Raw genomic sequence first — 6,009 nt, 5'->3', positions numbered from 1 at the left:
TCACTGTGAGCTTGCCTGGGTGTCTCCAGCTTGGGGCTGGCTCAAAAGCTCTATGCAGAAAAGATACATGAATTTAGATTGCTGAATTTAGGAGCTGTATGCATAACAGGCAAGTGGTGGCTCCTTTTTTTTCCTGTTAGCCTTTTGAGAAGAGCGTTAGGTGCATGTGTCCCAGATCAGGCACCACCAGTAAAGAAAACCCCAATAAACAAACAAAAACACCCCAAAACCCAACCATACACCAAAAGATGGGTGTCCTGCTGGGGCCATATGTGAGGTGTGGCTGCTGGGCTGGACAGCCTTGCAAAGCCCCTTGGCACCTTCAGCAAGCTGATGGTTCTGCATGTAAGCACCTGTAGATGTCTTAGCCCTGTAGTGGTTTCCACAGGAATAGGGAGCAACTGAGAAAATGCTCACGAGTACCAGCAGTGCCCAAAACTCTGGTTCTGGGTTAGAATAGCACTGGAGTTTAAGACAAGTCCTGAGAGCAACTATGGACTAGATATGTTAGGAAGCCAAGCTCCCATTCACATCTCCTGTGGTGCAAATACAGCAGATGTTGGCAGGACCTTCACATTTCTCTCTGATGTAGCAACAGTTTGTAAGGGCCGGGCAGTTTTCTGTGGAGAGGTGTAGACATGGACATCCTTGGACTAAGAGGCTGTTGAGTTCTTCTTCATCCTGGGTAGGTTCTCCAGTCACAAAGCTGTTTTTAATAATAAAAATTCTGCCTTTTTATACAAAGACAGTAGTAGAATCACACAACCCTGCCAATATATAAAAGGCAGCAGTAGAGTAGCAGGTTCTTGAATATGCTAGGCACTGGGGTACTCTCACACAGATAATTTTTGGCACTTACAGTAACTAGAAGCTGTAATCAAAGTTAGTCAGAAAGAGGTACCACAAGTATCTCTGAGTTTTGAGTTCCTTTCTGCTATTTCTCAGAGTCTTAAGGAGTGCTGGAGCAAATTAGGCAAAAATAAGGACCAGTATTTCAAATGGTTTCAGGGGCTCATAATAGCAGATGCCAACAAAAATTAGGTGTCTGAATTCCAGTTTGTAAAGCAGGAGAAGCCTTGGACTGAGAATTTAACTATTCTGAATTTGTAAAAATTGACTACCTGAGTGTCACCTTCATGTGGAAGAAACTGTTGGAAATACTAGTTTTTAATGGAATTGGACATTCAGCTCCTGTATTTGCCCTTTAGCTCCTGAATACTCACGCTTGCTAAGGCCTATGGGCCTTTCCGCCATGGTCTTTGAACAAGAAAATATTTCTGTAAAGGCTCATTTATAGTCAGATCTAGCAGAGTAATTGAGCTTTCTGTCATAAACCACAAGGACGTTCACATGGTATTTGCTTCTACGGTGAGGGAAGTTGCTCCTGAGCACCATTTTAGTTGCATGGTGGTATAAAGTCCAATCTTTCTGCAACAATAACCCAGTTCTATCAGAAACTGTCCTGCTGCATGTGTACAATAATTCACCTGGAACTCAAATGTCCGAGGGAACAGTCGTTACTTTATTACTGGCAAAACACAAATCCTGAGGACACATTCTTATGTTTGCTTCCAGCAAGCAGAAGCCTTGAAGGAGGACACTGCGGGAGTGACACAATGTTCTTAATCTGATGAAGATAAAAGAAATTTATCTTGCAGTGTAGATTATCCTTGTGAATTTACCTCACCTGTGCCAACAAATGTATGTTAGTATGGACTAACCTCAAGTGGGGCTGTGTTGGAGCTGATGGAACAGAAACTGTGTCAAGGCCAACAGCATGGAAAGTTCGCAGAGTACAAGCCCCAGATTACAGTTCAGAACTGGTTATTGTTGTTCAAATCCTGTGCTGCTCCCTGTGGCATCATGACTCAACACAGCGATCTGACATGGCTTAAGCTCAAGCAGGGTTCAAGTGCTGCTGCTGTCTGGACCTTTGCCCAGCACTGCTGGCTGAGAAGGGACAGGTATCTCTGCTCTGAAGACCTAGTAGAGGTCAACTTGCTGGTAGCACCTGGGACACTCCATGCAAGGAACTACCCCAATCAATCATCCTTGAAGTGCTTTGTCTTGACTGGTGTTACACATGGACTTGCGGGAGAATGTGGTGAGTCCTTCTGTGCTGTTGTGAGCAAGGTCATTGCATTTATCAGAGAACTGCAGTAAAGACCTAGAGAATGCTCTTTTTTTCTGGATGGAAGAGTGATGGAGACTGTAAAAGGCTTTGGAAGACCCTGAGGACTGCAGTGACTTCGGGGTTTGCTTTTTTTCTTTTTTTTTTATTGTCCCCTTCTCCCTTCTTCTTTTTCTCTTGCTTCAGTTTATTCACAGCCAAACAAAAATGGCTTTTTTTTTGCCCTTCACCTAGCCTCAATTTAGAGCACCAGACTCTGGCATGATGGTTTTGTGTGTGGAGGAGATCAAGGGTGAGACAAATGTCTAAAAGTTTTTAGATTAATTATTCTTCAGTTCAGTATCATTGATACTGTGCATCTTCTAAAACTGCATTTTACAAGCTGAACTTCTCTTTCTCCTAGGCATGTAGTTGCTAACACTAGCACAGTCTTTTAGATGTTTCAAAGAAAATCCTTTTACTGGGTTGTATGAAAGAATCTACTGTATATATCATTACGTATTTGCAGTTGGGGCCTTTATTAAATCCAGCCACCCATCTTCAGCCATTCAAATATTTCTGGAATTATGAGGCAGGTACACAAAGCAGCAGGTAGATATCTAGACTTCTGCTTTCATCTGCAAGTGGTGGTGGGCAAGGTAGCTGCCTGGGGAATTAACATAATTTTTATGGGCAGACTTATGACCATAAAAATTACCCCAGCTGAAAGAGGGATTTTATTTTATGAACACATCCTTAACAAACACTTGATGCATCACAAGAGAATCTAAGTATTCCCCAGATAATGATATTGGGACACAAGGTAGGGGTTTGGAGGGTTACGTTAGTTAATAACAAGCTAAGCCTGATTATTTTTTATTTATTTTTATTTTTTCTTTTGCTAACTGGATTAGCAAATGGGGTAATAAAGCTTTCTTGGTAGGGTGCATAGGTATTTTATTACTCAAAATGGTGAACAAGTTGTTTTCCATCCTGGATACCGATGTTGATGTAACCAAATCTGTTGTAAGCTGTTCCTCTGTACAAACCCTTCTGGTGCAGATACTATCCAAGCTCCAAGGATCTCCTGTATGTTCTCACCAGCTATACAAGACATGGAAATGAAGCTTTTTATCTCCTTTTGACATTGGAAAGGCACAGAGGGTGTGTTTGTAGACTGTAATGTAGTGGCACGCTGGAGAGAAGAGTTTGTCCTAGGAGAGCCTGGGAAATGGGCTGTGCAACAGCACCCTGCCAGGCTGCCTCTGGACCCTGGCCCCAGGAGCCTCTGAGGTCCCATCTGCACCTGCCATGGTTGTCTCTGTGTGTCTATCATTTCTGTGGTGGATTTCAGCCTCTCTAAGGACATCTGCATGCTTTTAATGAGTGTAGGAGACCACTTTTGATACTGTTAGTCTGAGCTGGGTATCTGAAGAACTTGGCCAGAATTACTCCAGGCTACGAAGTATTTGGATTCATGTCTCTATTTTATTACAGCTTTCCAGGTCAGTAAATTAATTCCTAAATATTGGCCTGTTGGTGCTTCTGAAGGCTGCTGGTGACTTTAATATATAACTTCTTATTGCTTGGAACCAGACACAGCTGAGCAGTAAAGATTTAAAAATATCTAGAGGAAAGATTTCTGATTCTCCACAATTTTCATTTTTGCTTAAGATAGACAACTTCAGCTATTACAGGAGGTTTACCTGGGGCTCACCTATTGGTGTCATAGCCAACTGAACTGAAATGACTAACTTGTTTTCTGGGACTAGTATGCTGCGATTGAATCAAAAATGAAGTCTGGAGAGCTGTCCCTGTGCAACTGGAGCTGGCATGGAAGGGCAATGTAACACCAACGAGCCTCTAAACCTGGGCAGCTGAGTAGGACAGCAGATGGAGTTGGTAGGGAATGAGGAGGCAGGGACAGAAATTATAGAATCATAGAATCAGAATGTATTGGGTTGGAAGGGACCTTTAAAGATCATCTAGTCCACCCCTCCTGCAGTCAGCAGGGACACTGTTACTAGATCAGGCTGCTCAGAGCCCCATCAAGCCTGACCTTGAGTATCTCCAGGGATGGGGCCTCCACCACCTCTCTGGACAACCTGTTCCAGTGATCTATCACCCTCATACTGAGGAACTCTTTCCTCATATCCAACCTAAATCTACCCTTTTCTAGTTGAAAACCATTACCCCTCATCCTATCGCTACATGCCCTAGTGAGCAGCTCTTCTCCAGATTTCTTACAGGCACCTTTCAGGTATTGGATGGTCGCTATAAGGTCCCCCCCAGAGCCTTCTCTTCTCCAGGCTGAACAAACCCAACTATTATGCTTTGGTCCTCCCAGAATGAGGTACGGCATGAGTGGAGACTGACTTATTTCAGTCAGTCAGTACTGGTGTGTTTTGGAAAGGCTGTCCTGTGGTTTACGAACGCCTGCTGAGCTTACACTGATCCCAGTACAGCAAGCCTTCAGAACAGCTCTGAATGTGTTTGGACTGCTGGAAGGCATCTGTGGACAAACAGGCTGACAAAATCAGGACTGATCTTAGAGCAGCTGGTTGGTGCATGGGGGGTGAATGGAGTCTCACAGGGTAAATAAGAGGCCAGCAGTCTCACTTCATCTGTACAGTTAATCTGAACTAGGCCTAGAACTAGGATGTTCTTGGGCACTGGCTTGTGACCATCTCCACTATTTGGCAGTGTGCTTCATGGCCTAACTTGAGTCTGTTCGAGTACTACCCTCCTAGACAATGACCTGTCACCATTCAGGGGATTTTATGGACCAGGACTGGTCCCAACAAGCAGTACATGAGGCAACTGGATTATCAGGAAGAGCTTAATCACAGCCAGATAGTGGAGTCTCACCTTCATTAGCTTATTAATACCATCTCACCAGGGAGACTTGCTTCCGACTTGCATAATTAACGATACTTGCTGTGTAAATCCATCACTCAAGGTCATGCCGTAATGAACAGATAGAAAGTGCCATGTAGGTATCTCAGTTCCTACTTTAGCGGACTGTCATAAAATGGTGCTGGGCTCTGCTAATGGACTTGTGCTTTCTCCTGTTCACCTGGAGGGACTGATAACAGCAAGTAGCAATGCTGATTATTAGGAGCTATCTAGAAGATTGAGGAGTGATTAAGGAGAGAGGATGGTGTGGACAAATGAGGGAACTGGAAAATGTCAACTGAGGAGTGAAGCAAGGTCAAGGAGTATGTTAGCAGAGAGGAAGGATCACTGAACACAGAGTTATAAATGAACCTGTTGCACCCAGTTTTCTTCTCAGGGGTCATTAAGGTGCCCAAAGGTGGATGAGTGCTTAATAGCACTTACTAAATAACCCAAGTCTCTTAAGTCAATGGGCACATAGCGCTAGAGGAATTTAAATTTGGAACCTCAATGCTTCAGAGTATCTAATCTATAGCAAGTGTTTCGGGGGGTAGGTTTGCTTGTTTTTTCCCCAAACGCATCTAGGGTAACGTAAGCATGTACTGCAATTATGCAAGTGATCTTTTCCTTTCCGTTTTGGTTACTCATAGCTCCAGATTTTTTTTCTGGTTCTGATGCCCTCTTACATGAACCTGTATGCAGCTGCTTGTAACACAGATATCTCTCATGTTTAGGGAGAGACTTGCTCTTACTTTTTGATAATGTAAATAATAACTTGGCCTTCTGGCATAGGAATTGCATCTTTTCATAAGCATACAAGCTGTGATGCATTTCCAGCATGTCTGTATCCCAGTGACTGCAGTTTCTCAATTTACAATGCTTCTCTGATTATTGAGGAATTGCTCCTGTTGCCTAGATCCCAGAAGACAGCGTGGGAAATTGTGCCATGGTCAGACTTCCCTTGTTGTTCCTTAGCTTCTTTATGCTTGGGTTTGCTCTTCAAA

The sequence above is a fragment of the Mesitornis unicolor genome, unplaced genomic scaffold, assembly GCF_000695765.1.
Source record: "Mesitornis unicolor isolate BGI_N332 unplaced genomic scaffold, ASM69576v1 scaffold3771, whole genome shotgun sequence".
NCBI classification, from domain to species: Eukaryota; Metazoa; Chordata; class Aves; order Mesitornithiformes; family Mesitornithidae; genus Mesitornis; species Mesitornis unicolor.
The sequence above is the reverse complement of the archived record's forward strand: the minus strand, read 5'-3'. Positions refer to the sequence as shown.